An 18355-nucleotide genomic window follows, 5' to 3' on the forward strand; every position below is an offset into this window, starting at 1 on the left:
TAGCACTTTCTGTGGGAAATGGCTTATTTTGTTTATTATGTTGGCCTTGGTTCGCCATGAGTTGTGTCATTTTTTGTTTGTCACTTTCTTTCGTTTAAAATAAATATCATTCTGTTGGAACATCTCGATCCTGGATTTTGGTTTGGGGATCGGAGAGGGAACATGCTAATTTATCTTTGTATGTTGCACCCTGACCCCCTAGACAGGGGCGTAACAGACCAGTACAGTTATAGTACTTTGTACTTTGCCACATTTATCTTCTTCTTAGCAAGTGTCATGCATTCTGCTTCTCCAGCGTTTTTAAGAGCTGTTGATGATGTCAAATGCAGCTTACGGCCACACTGCTCTCTAAGCGCCCGATCCCGTCCGATCTCAGCAGCCAAATATGGCCGGGCCTTGTTAGTACTTGGTAGGAAGACCGCCTGGGAATACCACGTGCTGTAAGCTTCTTTGCTTGGGTTTACGGGCAGCACAAGCTGGTGTTACTGCCTATTTATTCATAGAAATTGTTCTATATTTTCATCAAATTTTGTTCTTTCATTGCTGTTTTGCTACTTTATTGGTTTGCCAACCATCGTGCTTCATTACTAGTAGACCATGTTACAGTCCTGGCCATATGTGTTGTTTTTATTTTCTTGTTCTTATAGGTGCCCTGCCTGATTGGCCGGATTGGGGGGCAGTACAGGAAGCTGATTGGTCCATCCTACACTTCCTGGAGTTTTAAAAGTACGGTTCCCAACAGCTAGCGAGGCTCTTTCTGGCATCAGCACCTGTTTGCTTTTCTTGGTTTCCAAACCTTATTTAGCATTTTTGAATTGTTAGGTTTTGTGCCGTGGATTTGTTTATAAATTGTATATTTTGTAAATAGTATTAAATCTGTAGGGGTGAACTGCCATTTTCTTTGGAGTGTTTTCACATTAGGGAGTTAGGGTTAGCGACTATCTTTTGGTTTGTTTATTTCTATCAGGCTAGCTAACACTTTCGGTGGGAAATGGCTTATTTTGTTTATTATGTTGGCCTTGGTTCGCCCTGAGTTGTAGAGTCATGTTTTGTTTGACACTTTCTTTCGTTTAAAATAAATATCATTCTGTTGGAACATCTCAATCCTGGATTTTGGTTTGAGGATCGGAGAGGGAACATCCAAATTTATCTTTGTCTGTTTCACCCTGACCCCCTAGACAGGGGCGTAACAGACCAGTACAGTTATAGTACTTTGTACTTTGCCATATTTATCTTCTTCTTAGCAAGTGTCATGCATTCTGCTTCTCCAGCGTTTTTAAGAGCTGTTGATGATGTCAAATGCAGCTTACGGCCACACCGCTCTCTAAGCGCCCGATCTCGTCCGATCTCGGCAGCCAAATAGAGCCGGGCCTGGTTAGTACTTGGTAGGAAGACCGCCTGGGAATACCAGGTGCTGTAAGCTTTTTTGCTTGGGTTTACGGGCAGCACAAGCTGGTGTTACTGCCTATTTATTCATAGAAATTGTTCTATATTTTCATCAAATTTTGTTCTTTCATTGCTGTTTTGCTACTTTATTGGTTTGCCAACCATCGTGCTTCATTACTAGTAGACCATGTTACGGTCCTGGCCATATGTGTTGTTTTTATTTTCTTGTTCTTATAGGTGCCCTGCCTGATTGGCCGGATTGGGGGGCAGTACAGGAAGCTGATTGGTCCATCCTACACTTCCTGGAGTTTTAAAAGTACGGTTCCTAACAGCAAGCGAGGCTCTTTCTGGCATCAGCACCTGTTTGCTGTTCTTGGTTTCCAAACCTTATTTAGCATTTTTGAATTGTTAGGTTTTGTGACGTGGTTTTGTTATAAATTGTATATTTTGTAAATAGTATTAAATCTGTAGGGGTGAACTGCCATTTTCTTTGGACCGTTTTCACATTAGGGAGTTAGGGTTAGCGACTGTCTTTTGGTTTGTTTATTTCTATCAGGCTAGCTAGCACTTTCTGTGGGAAATGGCTTATTTTGTTTATTATGTTGGCCTTGGTTCGCCATGAGTTGTGTCATTTTTTGTTTGTCACTTTCTTTCGTTTAAAATAAATATCATTCTGTTGGAACATCTCGATCCTGGATTTTGGTTTGGGGATCGGAGAGGGAACATGCTAATTTATCTTTGTATGTTGCACCCTGACCCCCTAGACAGGGGCGTAACAGACCAGTACAGTTATAGTACTTTGTACTTTGCCACATTTATCTTCTTCTTAGCAAGTGTCATGCATTCTGCTTCTCCAGCGTTTTTAAGAGCTGTTGATGATGTCAAATGCAGCTTACGGCCCCACCGCTCTCTAAGCGCTCGATCTCGTCCGATCTCGGCAGCCAAATAGAGCCGAGCCTGGTTAGAACTTGGTAGGAAGACCGCCTGGGAATACCAGGTGCTGTAAGCTTTTTTGCTTAGGTTTACGGGCAGCACAAGCTGGTGTTACTGCCTATTTATTCATAGAAATTGTTCTATATTTTCATCAAATTTTGTTCTTTCATTGCTGTTTTGCTACTTTATTGGTTTGCCAACCATCGTGCTTCATTACTAGTAGACCATGTTACGGTCCTGGCCATATGTGTTGTTTTTATTTTCTTGTTCTTATAGGTGCCCTGCCTGATTGGCCGGATTGGGGGGCAGTACAGGAAGCTGATTGGTCCATCCTACACTTCCTGGAGTTTTAAAAGTACGGTTCCCAACAGCAAGCGAGGCTCTTTCTGGCATCAGCACCTGTTTGCTGTTCTTGGTTTCCAAACCTTATTTAGCATTTTTGAATTGTTAGGTTTTGTGACGTGGTTTTGTTATAAATTGTATATTTTGTAAATAGTATTAAATCTGTAGGGGTGAACTGCCATTTTCTTTGGACCGTTTTCACATTAGGGAGTTAGGGTTAGCGACTGTCTTTTGGTTTGTTTATTTCTATCAGGCTAGCTAGCACTTTCTGTGGGAAATGGCTTATTTTGTTTATTATGTTGGCCTTGGTTCGCCATGAGTTGTGTCATTTTTTGTTTGTCACTTTCTTTCGTTTAAAATAAATATCATTCTGTTGGAACATCTCGATCCTGGATTTTGGTTTGGGGATCGGAGAGGGAACATGCTAATTTATCTTTGTATGTTGCACCCTGACCCCCTAGACAGGGGCGTAACAGACCAGTACAGTTATAGTACTTTGTACTTTGCCACATTTATCTTCTTCTTAGCAAGTGTCATGCATTCTGCTTCTCCAGCGTTTTTAAGAGCTGTTGATGATGTCAAATGCAGCTTACGGCCACACTGCTCTCTAAGCGCCCGATCCCGTCCGATCTCAGCAGTCAAATATGGCCGGGCCTTGTTAGTACTTGGTAGGAAGACCGCCTGGGAATACCACGTGCTGTAAGCTTCTTTGCTTGGGTTTACGGGCAGCACAAGCTGGTGTTACTGCCTATTTATTCATAGAAATTGTTCTATATTTTCATCAAATTTTGTTCTTTCATTGCTGTTTTGCTACTTTATTGGTTTGCCAACCATCGTGCTTCATTACTAGTAGACCATGTTACAGTCCTGGCCATATGTGTTGTTTTTATTTTCTTGTTCTTATAGGTGCCCTGCCTGATTGGCCGGATTGGGGGGCAGTACAGGAAGCTGATTGGTCCATCCTACACTTCCTGGAGTTTTAAAAGTACGGTTCCCAACAGCTAGCGAGGCTCTTTCTGGCATCAGCACCTGTTTGCTTTTCTTGGTTTCCAAACCTTATTTAGCATTTTTGAATTGTTAGGTTTTGTGCCGTGGATTTGTTTATAAATTGTATATTTTGTAAATAGTATTAAATCTGTAGGGGTGAACTGCCATTTTCTTTGGAGTGTTTTCACATTAGGGAGTTAGGGTTAGCGACTATCTTTTGGTTTGTTTATTTCTATCAGGCTAGCTAACACTTTCGGTGGGAAATGGCTTATTTTGTTTATTATGTTGGCCTTGGTTCGCCCTGAGTTGTAGAGTCATGTTTTGTTTGACACTTTCTTTCGTTTAAAATAAATATCATTCTGTTGGAACATCTCAATCCTGGATTTTGGTTTGAGGATCGGAGAGGGAACATCCAAATTTATCTTTGTCTGTTTCACCCTGACCCCCTAGACAGGGGCGTAACAGACCAGTACAGTTATAGTACTTTGTACTTTGCCATATTTATCTTCTTCTTAGCAAGTGTCATGCATTCTGCTTCTCCAGCGTTTTTAAGAGCTGTTGATGATGTCAAATGCAGCTTACGGCCACACCGCTCTCTAAGCGCCCGATCTCGTCCGATCTCGGCAGCCAAATAGAGCCGGGCCTGGTTAGTACTTGGTAGGAAGACCGCCTGGGAATACCAGGTGCTGTAAGCTTTTTTGCTTGGGTTTACGGGCAGCACAAGCTGGTGTTACTGCCTATTTATTCATAGAAATTGTTCTATATTTTCATCAAATTTTGTTCTTTCATTGCTGTTTTGCTACTTTATTGGTTTGCCAACCATCGTGCTTCATTACTAGTAGACCATGTTACGGTCCTGGCCATATGTGTTGTTTTTATTTTCTTGTTCTTATAGGTGCCCTGCCTGATTGGCCGGATTGGGGGGCAGTACAGGAAGCTGATTGGTCCATCCTACACTTCCTGGAGTTTTAAAAGTACGGTTCCTAACAGCAAGCGAGGCTCTTTCTGGCATCAGCACCTGTTTGCTGTTCTTGGTTTCCAAACCTTATTTAGCATTTTTGAATTGTTAGGTTTTGTGACGTGGTTTTGTTATAAATTGTATATTTTGTAAATAGTATTAAATCTGTAGGGGTGAACTGCCATTTTCTTTGGACCGTTTTCACATTAGGGAGTTAGGGTTAGCGACTGTCTTTTGGTTTGTTTATTTCTATCAGGCTAGCTAGCACTTTCTGTGGGAAATGGCTTATTTTGTTTATTATGTTGGCCTTGGTTCGCCATGAGTTGTGTCATTTTTTGTTTGTCACTTTCTTTCGTTTAAAATAAATATCATTCTGTTGGAACATCTCGATCCTGGATTTTGGTTTGGGGATCGGAGAGGGAACATGCTAATTTATCTTTGTATGTTGCACCCTGACCCCCTAGACAGGGGCGTAACAGACCAGTACAGTTATAGTACTTTGTACTTTGCCACATTTATCTTCTTCTTAGCAAGTGTCATGCATTCTGCTTCTCCAGCGTTTTTAAGAGCTGTTGATGATGTCAAATGCAGCTTACGGCCCCACCGCTCTCTAAGCGCCCGATCTCGTCCGATCTCGGCAGCCAAATAGAGCCGGGCCTGGTTAGTACTTGGTAGGAAGACCGCCTGGGAATACCAGGTGCTGTAAGCTTTTTTGCTTGGGTTTACGGGCAGCACAAGCTGGTGTTACTGCCTATTTATTCATAGAAATTGTTCTATATTTTCATCAAATTTTGTTCTTTCATTGCTGTTTTGCTACTTTATTGGTTTGCCAACCATCGTGCTTCATTACTAGTAGACCATGTTACGGTCCTGGCCATATGTGTTGTTTTTATTTTCTTGTTCTTATAGGTGCCCTGCCTGATTGGCCGGATTGGGGGGCAGTACAGGAAGCTGATTGGTCCATCCTACACTTCCTGGAGTTTTAAAAGTACGGTTCCCAACAGCAAGCGAGGCTCTTTCTGGCATCAGCACCTGTTTGCTGTTCTTGGTTTCCAAACCGTATTTAGCATTTTTGAATTGTTAGGTTTTGTGACGTGGTTTTGTTATAAATTGTATATTTTGTAAATAGTATTAAATCTGTAGGGGTGAACTGCCATTTTCTTTGGACCGTTTTCACATTAGGGAGTTAGGGTTAGCGACTGTCTTTTGGTTTGTTTATTTCTATCAGGCTAGCTAGCACTTTCTGTGGGAAATGGCTTATTTTGTTTATTATGTTGGCCTTGGTTCGCCCTGAGTTGTGTCATTTTTTGTTTGTCACTTTCTTTCGTTTAAAATAAATATCATTCTGTTGGAACATCTCGATCCTGGATTTTGGTTTGGGGATCGGAGAGGGAACATGCTAATTTATCTTTGTATGTTGCACCCTGACCCCCTAGACAGGGGCGTAAAAGACCAGTACAGTTATAGTACTTTGTACTTTGCCACATTTATCTTCTTCTTAGCAAGTGTCATGCATTCTGCTTCTCCAGCGTTTTTAAGAGCTGTTGATGATGTCAAATGCAGCTTACGGCCACACCGCTCTCTAAGCGCCCGATCTCGTCCGATCTCGGCAGCCAAATAGAACCGGGCCTGGTTAGTACTTGGTAGGAAGACCGCCTGGGAATACCAGGTGCTGTAAGCTTTTTTGCTTGGGTTTACGGGCAGCACAAGCTGGTGTTACTGCCTATTTATTCATAGAAATTGTTCTATATTTTCATCAAATTTTGTTCTTTCATTGCTGTTTTGCTACTTTATTGGTTTGCCAACCATCGTGCTTCATTACTAGTAGACCATGTTACGGTCCTGGCCATATGTGTTGTTTTTATTTTCTTGTTCTTATAGGTGCCCTGCCTGATTGGCCGGATTGGGGGGCAGTACAGGAAGCTGATTGGTCCATCCTACACTTCCTGGAGTTTTAAAAGTACGGTTCCCAACAGCAAGCGAGGCTCTTTCTGGCATCAGCACCTGTTTGCTGTTCTTGGTTTCCAAACCTTATTTAGCATTTTTGAATTGTTAGGTTTTGTGACGTGGTTTTGTTATAAATTGTATATTTTGTAAATAGTATTAAATCTGTAGGGGTGAACTGCCATTTTCTTTGGACCGTTTTCACATTAGGGAGTTAGGGTTAGCGACTGTCTTTTGGTTTGTTTATTTCTATCAGGCTAGCTAGCACTTTCTGTGGGAAATGGCTTATTTTGTTTATTATGTTGGCCTTGGTTCGCCATGAGTTGTGTCATTTTTTGTTTGTCACTTTCTTTCGTTTAAAATAAATATCATTCTGTTGGAACATCTCGATCCTGGATTTTGGTTTGGGGATCGGAGAGGGAATATGCTAATTTATCTTTGTATGTTGCACCCTGACCCCCTAGACAGGGGCGTAACAGACCAGTACAGTTATAGTACTTTGTACTTTGCCACATTTATCTTCTTCTTAGTAAGTGTCATGCATTCTGCTTCTCTAGCGTTTTTAAGAGCTGTTGATGATGTCAAATGCAGCTTACGGCCAAACCGCTCTCTAAGCGCCCGATCTCGTCCGATCTCGGCAGCCAAATAGAGCCGGGCCTGGTTAGTACTTGGTAGGAAGACCGCCTGGGAATACCAGGTGCTGTAAGCTTTTTTGCTTGGGTTTACGGGCAGCACAAGCTGGTGTTACTGCCTATTTATTCATAGAAATTGTTCTATATTTTCATCAAATTTTGTTCTTTCATTGCTGTTTTGCTACTTTATTGGTTTGCCAACCATCGTGCTTCATTACTAGTAGACCATGTTACGGTCCTGGCCATATGTGTTGTTTTTATTTTCTTGTTCTTATAGGTGCCCTGCCTGATTGGCCGGATTGGGGGGCAGTACAGGAAGCTGATTGGTCCATCCTACACTTCCTGGAGTTTTAAAAGTACGGTTCCCAACAGCAAGCGAGGCTCTTTCTGGCATCAGCACCTGTTTGCTGTTCTTGGTTTCCAAACCTTATTTAGCATTTTTGAATTGTTAGGTTTTGTGACGTGGTTTTGTTATAAATTGTATATTTTGTAAATAGTATTAAATCTGTAGGGGTGAACTGCCATTTTCTTTGGACCGTTTTCACATTAGGGAGTTAGGGTTAGCGACTGTCTTTTGGTTTGTTTATTTCTATCAGGCTAGCTAGCACTTTCTGTGGGAAATGGCTTATTTTGTTTATTATGTTGGCCTTGGTTCGCCCTGAGTTGTAGTGTCATGTTTTGTTTGACACTTTCTTTCGTTTAAAATAAATATCATTCTGTTGGAACATCTCGATCCTGGATTATGGTTTGGAGACCGGAGAGGGAACATCCTAATTTATCTTTGTATGTTGCACCCTGACCCCCTAGACAGGGGCGTAACAGACCAGTACAGTTATAGTACTTTGTACTTTGCCACATTTATCTTCTTCTTAGCAAGTGTCATGCATTCTGCTTCTCCAGCGTTTTTAAGAGCTGTTGATGATGTCAAATGCAGCTTACGGCCACACCGCTCTCTAAGCGCCCGATCTCGTCCGATCTCGGCAGCCAAATAGAGCCGGGCCTGGTTAGTACTTGGTAGGAAGACCGCCTGGGAATACCAGGTGCTGTAAGCTTTTTTGCTTGGGTTTACGGGCAGCACAAGCTGGTGTTACTGCCTATTTATTCATAGAAATTGTTCTATATTTTCATCAAATTTTGTTCTTTCATTGCTGTTTTGCTACTTTATTGGTTTGCCAACCATCGTGCTTCATTACTAGTAGACCATGTTACGGTCCTGGCCATATGTGTTGTTTTTATTTTCTTGTTCTTATAGGTGCCCTGCCTGATTGGCCAGATTGGGGGGCAGTACAGGAAGCTGATTGGTCCATCCTACACTTCCTGGAGTTTTAAAAGTACGGTTCCCAACAGCAAGCGAGGCTCTTTCTGGCATCAGCACCTGTTTGCTGTTCTTGGTTTCCAAACCTTATTTAGCATTTTTGAATTGTTAGGTTTTGTGACGTGGTTTTGTTATAAATTGTATATTTTGTAAATAGTATTAAATCTGTAGGGGTGAACTGCCATTTTCTTTGGACCGTTTTCACATTAGGGAGTTAGGGTTAGCGACTGTCTTTTGGTTTGTTTATTTCTATCAGGCTAGCTAGCACTTTCTGTGGGAAATGGCTTATTTTGTTTATTATGTTGGCCTTGGTTCGCCATGAGTTGTGTCATTTTTTGTTTGTCACTTTCTTTCGTTTAAAATAAATATCATTCTGTTGGAACATCTCGATCCTGGATTTTGGTTTGGGGATCGGAGAGGGAACATGCTAATTTATCTTTGTATGTTGCACCCTGACCCCCTAGACAGGGGCGTAACAGACCAGTACAGTTATAGTACTTTGTACTTTGCCACATTTATCTTCTTCTTAGCAAGTGTCATGCATTCTGCTTCTCCAGCGTTTTTAAGAGCTGTTGATGATGTCAAATGCAGCTTACGGCCCCACCGCTCTCTAAGCGCTCGATCTCGTCCGATCTCGGCAGCCAAATAGAGCCGAGCCTGGTTAGAACTTGGTAGGAAGACCGCCTGGGAATACCAGGTGCTGTAAGCTTTTTTGCTTAGGTTTACGGGCAGCACAAGCTGGTGTTACTGCCTATTTATTCATAGAAATTGTTCTATATTTTCATCAAATTTTGTTCTTTCATTGCTGTTTTGCTACTTTATTGGTTTGCCAACCATCGTGCTTCATTACTAGTAGACCATGTTACGGTCCTGGCCATATGTGTTGTTTTTATTTTCTTGTTCTTATAGGTGCCCTGCCTGATTGGCCGGATTGGGGGGCAGTACAGGAAGCTGATTGGTCCATCCTACACTTCCTGGAGTTTTAAAAGTACGGTTCCCAACAGCAAGCGAGGCTCTTTCTGGCATCAGCACCTGTTTGCTGTTCTTGGTTTCCAAACCTTATTTAGCATTTTTGAATTGTTAGGTTTTGTGACGTGGTTTTGTTATAAATTGTATATTTTGTAAATAGTATTAAATCTGTAGGGGTGAACTGCCATTTTCTTTGGACCGTTTTCACATTAGGGAGTTAGGGTTAGCGACTGTCTTTTGGTTTGTTTATTTCTATCAGGCTAGCTAGCACTTTCTGTGGGAAATGGCTTATTTTGTTTATTATGTTGGCCTTGGTTCGCCATGAGTTGTGTCATTTTTTGTTTGTCACTTTCTTTCGTTTAAAATAAATATCATTCTGTTGGAACATCTCGATCCTGGATTTTGGTTTGGGGATCGGAGAGGGAACATGCTAATTTATCTTTGTATGTTGCACCCTGACCCCCTAGACAGGGGCGTAACAGACCAGTACAGTTATAGTACTTTGTACTTTGCCACATTTATCTTCTTCTTAGCAAGTGTCATGCATTCTGCTTCTCCAGCGTTTTTAAGAGCTGTTGATGATGTCAAATGCAGCTTACGGCCACACTGCTCTCTAAGCGCCCGATCCCGTCCGATCTCAGCAGTCAAATATGGCCGGGCCTTGTTAGTACTTGGTAGGAAGACCGCCTGGGAATACCACGTGCTGTAAGCTTCTTTGCTTGGGTTTACGGGCAGCACAAGCTGGTGTTACTGCCTATTTATTCATAGAAATTGTTCTATATTTTCATCAAATTTTGTTCTTTCATTGCTGTTTTGCTACTTTATTGGTTTGCCAACCATCGTGCTTCATTACTAGTAGACCATGTTACAGTCCTGGCCATATGTGTTGTTTTTATTTTCTTGTTCTTATAGGTGCCCTGCCTGATTGGCCGGATTGGGGGGCAGTACAGGAAGCTGATTGGTCCATCCTACACTTCCTGGAGTTTTAAAAGTACGGTTCCCAACAGCTAGCGAGGCTCTTTCTGGCATCAGCACCTGTTTGCTTTTCTTGGTTTCCAAACCTTATTTAGCATTTTTGAATTGTTAGGTTTTGTGCCGTGGATTTGTTTATAAATTGTATATTTTGTAAATAGTATTAAATCTGTAGGGGTGAACTGCCATTTTCTTTGGAGTGTTTTCACATTAGGGAGTTAGGGTTAGCGACTATCTTTTGGTTTGTTTATTTCTATCAGGCTAGCTAACACTTTCGGTGGGAAATGGCTTATTTTGTTTATTATGTTGGCCTTGGTTCGCCCTGAGTTGTAGAGTCATGTTTTGTTTGACACTTTCTTTCGTTTAAAATAAATATCATTCTGTTGGAACATCTCAATCCTGGATTTTGGTTTGAGGATCGGAGAGGGAACATCCAAATTTATCTTTGTCTGTTTCACCCTGACCCCCTAGACAGGGGCGTAACAGACCAGTACAGTTATAGTACTTTGTACTTTGCCACATTTATCTTCTTCTTAGCAAGTGTCATGCATTCTGCTTCTCCAGCGTTTTTAAGAGCTGTTGATGATGTCAAATGCAGCTTACGGCCCCACCGCTCTCTAAGCGCCCGATCTCGTCCGATCTCGGCAGCCAAATAGAGCCGGGCCTGGTTAGTACTTGGTAGGAAGACCGCCTGGGAATACCAGGTGCTGTAAGCTTTTTTGCTTGGGTTTACGGGCAGCACAAGCTGGTGTTACTGCCTATTTATTCATAGAAATTGTTCTATATTTTCATCGAATTTTGTTCTTTCATTGCTGTTTTGCTACTTTATTGGTTTGCCAACCATCGTGCTTCATTACTAGTAGACCATGTTACGGTCCTGGCCATATGTGTTGTTTTTATTTTCTTGTTCTTATAGGTGCCCTGCCTGATTGGCCGGATTGGGGGGCAGTACAGGAAGCTGATTGGTCCATCCTACACTTCCTGGAGTTTTAAAAGTACGGTTCCCAACAGCAAGCGAGGCTCTTTCTGGCATCAGCACCTGTTTGCTGTTCTTGGTTTCCAAACCGTATTTAGCATTTTTGAATTGTTAGGTTTTGTGACGTGGTTTTGTTATAAATTGTATATTTTGTAAATAGTATTAAATCTGTAGGGGTGAACTGCCATTTTCTTTGGACCGTTTTCACATTAGGGAGTTAGGGTTAGCGACTGTCTTTTGGTTTGTTTATTTCTATCAGGCTAGCTAGCACTTTCTGTGGGAAATGGCTTATTTTGTTTATTATGTTGGCCTTGGTTCGCCCTGAGTTGTGTCATTTTTTGTTTGTCACTTTCTTTCGTTTAAAATAAATATCATTCTGTTGGAACATCTCGATCCTGGATTTTGGTTTGGGGATCGGAGAGGGAACATGCTAATTTATCTTTGTATGTTGCACCCTGACCCCCTAGACAGGGGCGTAAAAGACCAGTACAGTTATAGTACTTTGTACTTTGCCACATTTATCTTCTTCTTAGCAAGTGTCATGCATTCTGCTTCTCCAGCGTTTTTAAGAGCTGTTGATGATGTCAAATGCAGCTTACGGCCACACCGCTCTCTAAGCGCCCGATCTCGTCCGATCTCGGCAGCCAAATAGAACCGGGCCTGGTTAGTACTTGGTAGGAAGACCGCCTGGGAATACCAGGTGCTGTAAGCTTTTTTGCTTGGGTTTACGGGCAGCACAAGCTGGTGTTACTGCCTATTTATTCATAGAAATTGTTCTATATTTTCATCAAATTTTGTTCTTTCATTGCTGTTTTGCTACTTTATTGGTTTGCCAACCATCGTGCTTCATTACTAGTAGACCATGTTACGGTCCTGGCCATATGTGTTGTTTTTATTTTCTTGTTCTTATAGGTGCCCTGCCTGATTGGCCGGATTGGGGGGCAGTACAGGAAGCTGATTGGTCCATCCTACACTTCCTGGAGTTTTAAAAGTACGGTTCCCAACAGCAAGCGAGGCTCTTTCTGGCATCAGCACCTGTTTGCTGTTCTTGGTTTCCAAACCTTATTTAGCATTTTTGAATTGTTAGGTTTTGTGACGTGGTTTTGTTATAAATTGTATATTTTGTAAATAGTATTAAATCTGTAGGGGTGAACTGCCATTTTCTTTGGACCGTTTTCACATTAGGGAGTTAGGGTTAGCGACTGTCTTTTGGTTTGTTTATTTCTATCAGGCTAGCTAGCACTTTCTGTGGGAAATGGCTTATTTTGTTTATTATGTTGGCCTTGGTTCGCCATGAGTTGTGTCATTTTTTGTTTGTCACTTTCTTTCGTTTAAAATAAATATCATTCTGTTGGAACATCTCGATCCTGGATTTTGGTTTGGGGATCGGAGAGGGAATATGCTAATTTATCTTTGTATGTTGCACCCTGACCCCCTAGACAGGGGCGTAACAGACCAGTACAGTTATAGTACTTTGTACTTTGCCACATTTATCTTCTTCTTAGTAAGTGTCATGCATTCTGCTTCTCTAGCGTTTTTAAGAGCTGTTGATGATGTCAAATGCAGCTTACGGCCAAACCGCTCTCTAAGCGCCCGATCTCGTCCGATCTCGGCAGCCAAATAGAGCCGGGCCTGGTTAGTACTTGGTAGGAAGACCGCCTGGGAATACCAGGTGCTGTAAGCTTTTTTGCTTGGGTTTACGGGCAGCACAAGCTGGTGTTACTGCCTATTTATTCATAGAAATTGTTCTATATTTTCATCAAATTTTGTTCTTTCATTGCTGTTTTGCTACTTTATTGGTTTGCCAACCATCGTGCTTCATTACTAGTAGACCATGTTACGGTCCTGGCCATATGTGTTGTTTTTATTTTCTTGTTCTTATAGGTGCCCTGCCTGATTGGCCGGATTGGGGGGCAGTACAGGAAGCTGATTGGTCCATCCTACACTTCCTGGAGTTTTAAAAGTACGGTTCCCAACAGCAAGCGAGGCTCTTTCTGGCATCAGCACCTGTTTGCTGTTCTTGGTTTCCAAACCTTATTTAGCATTTTTGAATTGTTAGGTTTTGTGACGTGGTTTTGTTATAAATTGTATATTTTGTAAATAGTATTAAATCTGTAGGGGTGAACTGCCATTTTCTTTGGACCGTTTTCACATTAGGGAGTTAGGGTTAGCGACTGTCTTTTGGTTTGTTTATTTCTATCAGGCTAGCTAGCACTTTCTGTGGGAAATGGCTTATTTTGTTTATTATGTTGGCCTTGGTTCGCCCTGAGTTGTAGTGTCATGTTTTGTTTGACACTTTCTTTCGTTTAAAATAAATATCATTCTGTTGGAACATCTCGATCCTGGATTATGGTTTGGAGACCGGAGAGGGAACATCCTAATTTATCTTTGTATGTTGCACCCTGACCCCCTAGACAGGGGCGTAACAGACCAGTACAGTTATAGTACTTTGTACTTTGCCACATTTATCTTCTTCTTAGCAAGTGTCATGCATTCTGCTTCTCCAGCGTTTTTAAGAGCTGTTGATGATGTCAAATGCAGCTTACGGCCACACCGCTCTCTAAGCGCCCGATCTCGTCCGATCTCGGCAGCCAAATAGAGCCGGGCCTGGTTAGTACTTGGTAGGAAGACCGCCTGGGAATACCAGGTGCTGTAAGCTTTTTTGCTTGGGTTTACGGGCAGCACAAGCTGGTGTTACTGCCTATTTATTCATAGAAATTGTTCTATATTTTCATCAAATTTTGTTCTTTCATTGCTGTTTTGCTACTTTATTGGTTTGCCAACCATCGTGCTTCATTACTAGTAGACCATGTTACGGTCCTGGCCATATGTGTTGTTTTTATTTTCTTGTTCTTATAGGTGCCCTGCCTGATTGGCCAGATTGGGGGGCAGTACAGGAAGCTGATTGGTCCATCCTACACTTCCTGGAGTTTTAAAAGTACGGTTCCCAACAGCAAGCGAGGCTCTTTCTGGCATCAGCACCTGTTTGCTGTTCTTGGTTTCCAAACCTTATTTAGCATTTTTGAATTGTTAGGTTTTGTGACGTGGTTTTGTTATAAATTGTATATTTTGTAAATAGTATTAAATCTGTAGGGGTGAACTGCCATTTTCTTTGGACCGTTTTCACATTAGGGAGTTAGGGTTAGCGACTGTCTTTTGGTTTGTTTATTTCTATCAGGCTAGCTAGCACTTTCTGTGGGAAATGGCTTATTTTGTTTATTATGTTGGCCTTGGTTCGCCATGAGTTGTGTCATTTTTTGTTTGTCACTTTCTTTCGTTTAAAATAAATATCATTCTGTTGGAACATCTCGATCCTGGATTTTGGTTTGGGGATCGGAGAGGGAACATGCTAATTTATCTTTGTATGTTGCACCCTGACCCCCTAGACAGGGGCGTAACAGACCAGTACAGTTATAGTACTTTGTACTTTGCCACATTTATCTTCTTCTTAGCAAGTGTCATGCATTCTGCTTCTCCAGCGTTTTTAAGAGCTGTTGATGATGTCAAATGCAGCTTACGGCCCCACCGCTCTCTAAGCGCTCGATCTCGTCCGATCTCGGCAGCCAAATAGAGCCGAGCCTGGTTAGAACTTGGTAGGAAGACCGCCTGGGAATACCAGGTGCTGTAAGCTTTTTTGCTTAGGTTTACGGGCAGCACAAGCTGGTGTTACTGCCTATTTATTCATAGAAATTGTTCTATATTTTCATCAAATTTTGTTCTTTCATTGCTGTTTTGCTACTTTATTGGTTTGCCAACCATCGTGCTTCATTACTAGTAGACCATGTTACGGTCCTGGCCATATGTGTTGTTTTTATTTTCTTGTTCTTATAGGTGCCCTGCCTGATTGGCCGGATTGGGGGGCAGTACAGGAAGCTGATTGGTCCATCCTACACTTCCTGGAGTTTTAAAAGTACGGTTCCCAACAGCAAGCGAGGCTCTTTCTGGCATCAGCACCTGTTTGCTGTTCTTGGTTTCCAAACCTTATTTAGCATTTTTGAATTGTTAGGTTTTGTGACGTGGTTTTGTTATAAATTGTATATTTTGTAAATAGTATTAAATCTGTAGGGGTGAACTGCCATTTTCTTTGGACCGTTTTCACATTAGGGAGTTAGGGTTAGCGACTGTCTTTTGGTTTGTTTATTTCTATCAGGCTAGCTAGCACTTTCTGTGGGAAATGGCTTATTTTGTTTATTATGTTGGCCTTGGTTCGCCATGAGTTGTGTCATTTTTTGTTTGTCACTTTCTTTCGTTTAAAATAAATATCATTCTGTTGGAACATCTCGATCCTGGATTTTGGTTTGGGGATCGGAGAGGGAACATGCTAATTTATCTTTGTATGTTGCACCCTGACCCCCTAGACAGGGGCGTAACAGACCAGTACAGTTATAGTACTTTGTACTTTGCCACATTTATCTTCTTCTTAGCAAGTGTCATGCATTCTGCTTCTCCAGCGTTTTTAAGAGCTGTTGATGATGTCAAATGCAGCTTACGGCCACACTGCTCTCTAAGCGCCCGATCCCGTCCGATCTCAGCAGCCAAATATGGCCGGGCCTTGTTAGTACTTGGTAGGAAGACCGCCTGGGAATACCACGTGCTGTAAGCTTCTTTGCTTGGGTTTACGGGCAGCACAAGCTGGTGTTACTGCCTATTTATTCATAGAAATTGTTCTATATTTTCATCAAATTTTGTTCTTTCATTGCTGTTTTGCTACTTTATTGGTTTGCCAACCATCGTGCTTCATTACTAGTAGACCATGTTACAGTCCTGGCCATATGTGTTGTTTTTATTTTCTTGTTCTTATAGGTGCCCTGCCTGATTGGCCGGATTGGGGGGCAGTACAGGAAGCTGATTGGTCCATCCTACACTTCCTGGAGTTTTAAAAGTACGGTTCCCAACAGCTAGCGAGGCTCTTTCTGGCATCAGCACCTGTTTGCTTTTCTTGGTTTCCAAACCTTATTTAGCATTTTTGAATTGTTAGGTTTTGTGCCGTGGATTTGTTTATAAATTGTATATTTTGTAAATAGTATTAAATCTGTAGGGGTGAACTGCCATTTTCTTTGGAGTGTTTTCACATTAGGGAGTTAGGGTTAGCGACTATCTTTTGGTTTGTTTATTTCTATCAGGCTAGCTAACACTTTCGGTGGGAAATGGCTTATTTTGTTTATTATGTTGGCCTTGGTTCGCCCTGAGTTGTAGAGTCATGTTTTGTTTGACACTTTCTTTCGTTTAAAATAAATATCATTCTGTTGGAACATCTCAATCCTGGATTTTGGTTTGAGGATCGGAGAGGGAACATCCAAATTTATCTTTGTCTGTTTCACCCTGACCCCCTAGACAGGGGCGTAACAGACCAGTACAGTTATAGTACTTTGTACTTTGCCATATTTATCTTCTTCTTAGCAAGTGTCATGCATTCTGCTTCTCCAGCGTTTTTAAGAGCTGTTGATGATGTCAAATGCAGCTTACGGCCACACCGCTCTCTAAGCGCCCGATCTCGTCCGATCTCGGCAGCCAAATAGAGCCGGGCCTGGTTAGTACTTGGTAGGAAGACCGCCTGGGAATACCAGGTGCTGTAAGCTTTTTTGCTTGGGTTTACGGGCAGCACAAGCTGGTGTTACTGCCTATTTATTCATAGAAATTGTTCTATATTTTCATCAAATTTTGTTCTTTCATTGCTGTTTTGCTACTTTATTGGTTTGCCAACCATCGTGCTTCATTACTAGTAGACCATGTTACGGTCCTGGCCATATGTGTTGTTTTTATTTTCTTGTTCTTATAGGTGCCCTGCCTGATTGGCCGGATTGGGGGGCAGTACAGGAAGCTGATTGGTCCATCCTACACTTCCTGGAGTTTTAAAAGTACGGTTCCTAACAGCAAGCGAGGCTCTTTCTGGCATCAGCACCTGTTTGCTGTTCTTGGTTTCCAAACCTTATTTAGCATTTTTGAATTGTTAGGTTTTGTGACGTGGTTTTGTTATAAATTGTATATTTTGTAAATAGTATTAAATCTGTAGGGGTGAACTGCCATTTTCTTTGGACCGTTTTCACATTAGGGAGTTAGGGTTAGCGACTGTCTTTTGGTTTGTTTATTTCTATCAGGCTAGCTAGCACTTTCTGTGGGAAATGGCTTATTTTGTTTATTATGTTGGCCTTGGTTCGCCATGAGTTGTGTCATTTTTTGTTTGTCACTTTCTTTCGTTTAAAATAAATATCATTCTGTTGGAACATCTCGATCCTGGATTTTGGTTTGGGGATCGGAGAGGGAACATGCTAATTTATCTTTGTATGTTGCACCCTGACCCCCTAGACAGGGGCGTAACAGACCAGTACAGTTATAGTACTTTGTACTTTGCCACATTTATCTTCTTCTTAGCAAGTGTCATGCATTCTGCTTCTCCAGCGTTTTTAAGAGCTGTTGATGATGTCAAATGCAGCTTACGGCCCCACCGCTCTCTAAGCGCCCGATCTCGTCCGATCTCGGCAGCCAAATAGAGCCGGGCCTGGTTAGTACTTGGTAGGAAGACCGCCTGGGAATACCAGGTGCTGTAAGCTTTTTTGCTTGGGTTTACGGGCAGCACAAGCTGGTGTTACTGCCTATTTATTCATAGAAATTGTTCTATATTTTCATCAAATTTTGTTCTTTCATTGCTGTTTTGCTACTTTATTGGTTTGCCAACCATCGTGCTTCATTACTAGTAGACCATGTTACGGTCCTGGCCATATGTGTTGTTTTTATTTTCTTGTTCTTATAGGTGCCCTGCCTGATTGGCCGGATTGGGGGGCAGTACAGGAAGCTGATTGGTCCATCCTACACTTCCTGGAGTTTTAAAAGTACGGTTCCCAACAGCAAGCGAGGCTCTTTCTGGCATCAGCACCTGTTTGCTGTTCTTGGTTTCCAAACCGTATTTAGCATTTTTGAATTGTTAGGTTTTGTGACGTGGT

At 41.8% G+C, this 18355-nt stretch overlaps 19 pseudogenes; all 19 read left to right on the forward strand.

The window, feature by feature from the left end:
* The first annotated feature begins 328 nt into the window (after nucleotides 1-328).
* On the forward strand, nucleotides 329-447 carry LOC137114807 (5S ribosomal RNA; annotated as a pseudogene).
* An 857-nt stretch (nucleotides 448-1304) lies between these two features.
* On the forward strand, nucleotides 1305-1423 carry LOC137115109 (5S ribosomal RNA; annotated as a pseudogene).
* An 853-nt stretch (nucleotides 1424-2276) lies between these two features.
* LOC137114772 (5S ribosomal RNA) lies at nucleotides 2277-2395 on the forward strand (annotated as a pseudogene).
* An 853-nt stretch (nucleotides 2396-3248) lies between these two features.
* On the forward strand, nucleotides 3249-3367 carry LOC137114791 (5S ribosomal RNA; annotated as a pseudogene).
* Nucleotides 3368-4224: 857 nt separating this feature from the next.
* On the forward strand, nucleotides 4225-4343 carry LOC137115110 (5S ribosomal RNA; annotated as a pseudogene).
* Nucleotides 4344-5196: 853 nt separating this feature from the next.
* Nucleotides 5197-5315, forward strand: LOC137114522 (5S ribosomal RNA; annotated as a pseudogene).
* An 853-nt stretch (nucleotides 5316-6168) lies between these two features.
* Nucleotides 6169-6287, forward strand: LOC137114572 (5S ribosomal RNA; annotated as a pseudogene).
* An 853-nt stretch (nucleotides 6288-7140) lies between these two features.
* LOC137115192 (5S ribosomal RNA) lies at nucleotides 7141-7259 on the forward strand (annotated as a pseudogene).
* An 856-nt stretch (nucleotides 7260-8115) lies between these two features.
* Nucleotides 8116-8234, forward strand: LOC137115111 (5S ribosomal RNA; annotated as a pseudogene).
* An 853-nt stretch (nucleotides 8235-9087) lies between these two features.
* Nucleotides 9088-9206, forward strand: LOC137114773 (5S ribosomal RNA; annotated as a pseudogene).
* An 853-nt stretch (nucleotides 9207-10059) lies between these two features.
* LOC137114792 (5S ribosomal RNA) lies at nucleotides 10060-10178 on the forward strand (annotated as a pseudogene).
* An 857-nt stretch (nucleotides 10179-11035) lies between these two features.
* Nucleotides 11036-11154, forward strand: LOC137114523 (5S ribosomal RNA; annotated as a pseudogene).
* An 853-nt stretch (nucleotides 11155-12007) lies between these two features.
* Nucleotides 12008-12126, forward strand: LOC137114573 (5S ribosomal RNA; annotated as a pseudogene).
* An 853-nt stretch (nucleotides 12127-12979) lies between these two features.
* On the forward strand, nucleotides 12980-13098 carry LOC137115193 (5S ribosomal RNA; annotated as a pseudogene).
* An 856-nt stretch (nucleotides 13099-13954) lies between these two features.
* LOC137115112 (5S ribosomal RNA) lies at nucleotides 13955-14073 on the forward strand (annotated as a pseudogene).
* An 853-nt stretch (nucleotides 14074-14926) lies between these two features.
* LOC137114774 (5S ribosomal RNA) lies at nucleotides 14927-15045 on the forward strand (annotated as a pseudogene).
* An 853-nt stretch (nucleotides 15046-15898) lies between these two features.
* LOC137114808 (5S ribosomal RNA) lies at nucleotides 15899-16017 on the forward strand (annotated as a pseudogene).
* An 857-nt stretch (nucleotides 16018-16874) lies between these two features.
* Nucleotides 16875-16993, forward strand: LOC137115114 (5S ribosomal RNA; annotated as a pseudogene).
* An 853-nt stretch (nucleotides 16994-17846) lies between these two features.
* Nucleotides 17847-17965, forward strand: LOC137114525 (5S ribosomal RNA; annotated as a pseudogene).
* Nucleotides 17966-18355: the final 390 nt, after the last annotated feature.

Source organism: Channa argus, unplaced genomic scaffold, assembly GCF_033026475.1.
Source record: "Channa argus isolate prfri unplaced genomic scaffold, Channa argus male v1.0 Contig020, whole genome shotgun sequence".
Taxonomy (NCBI): Eukaryota; Metazoa; Chordata; class Actinopteri; order Anabantiformes; family Channidae; genus Channa; species Channa argus.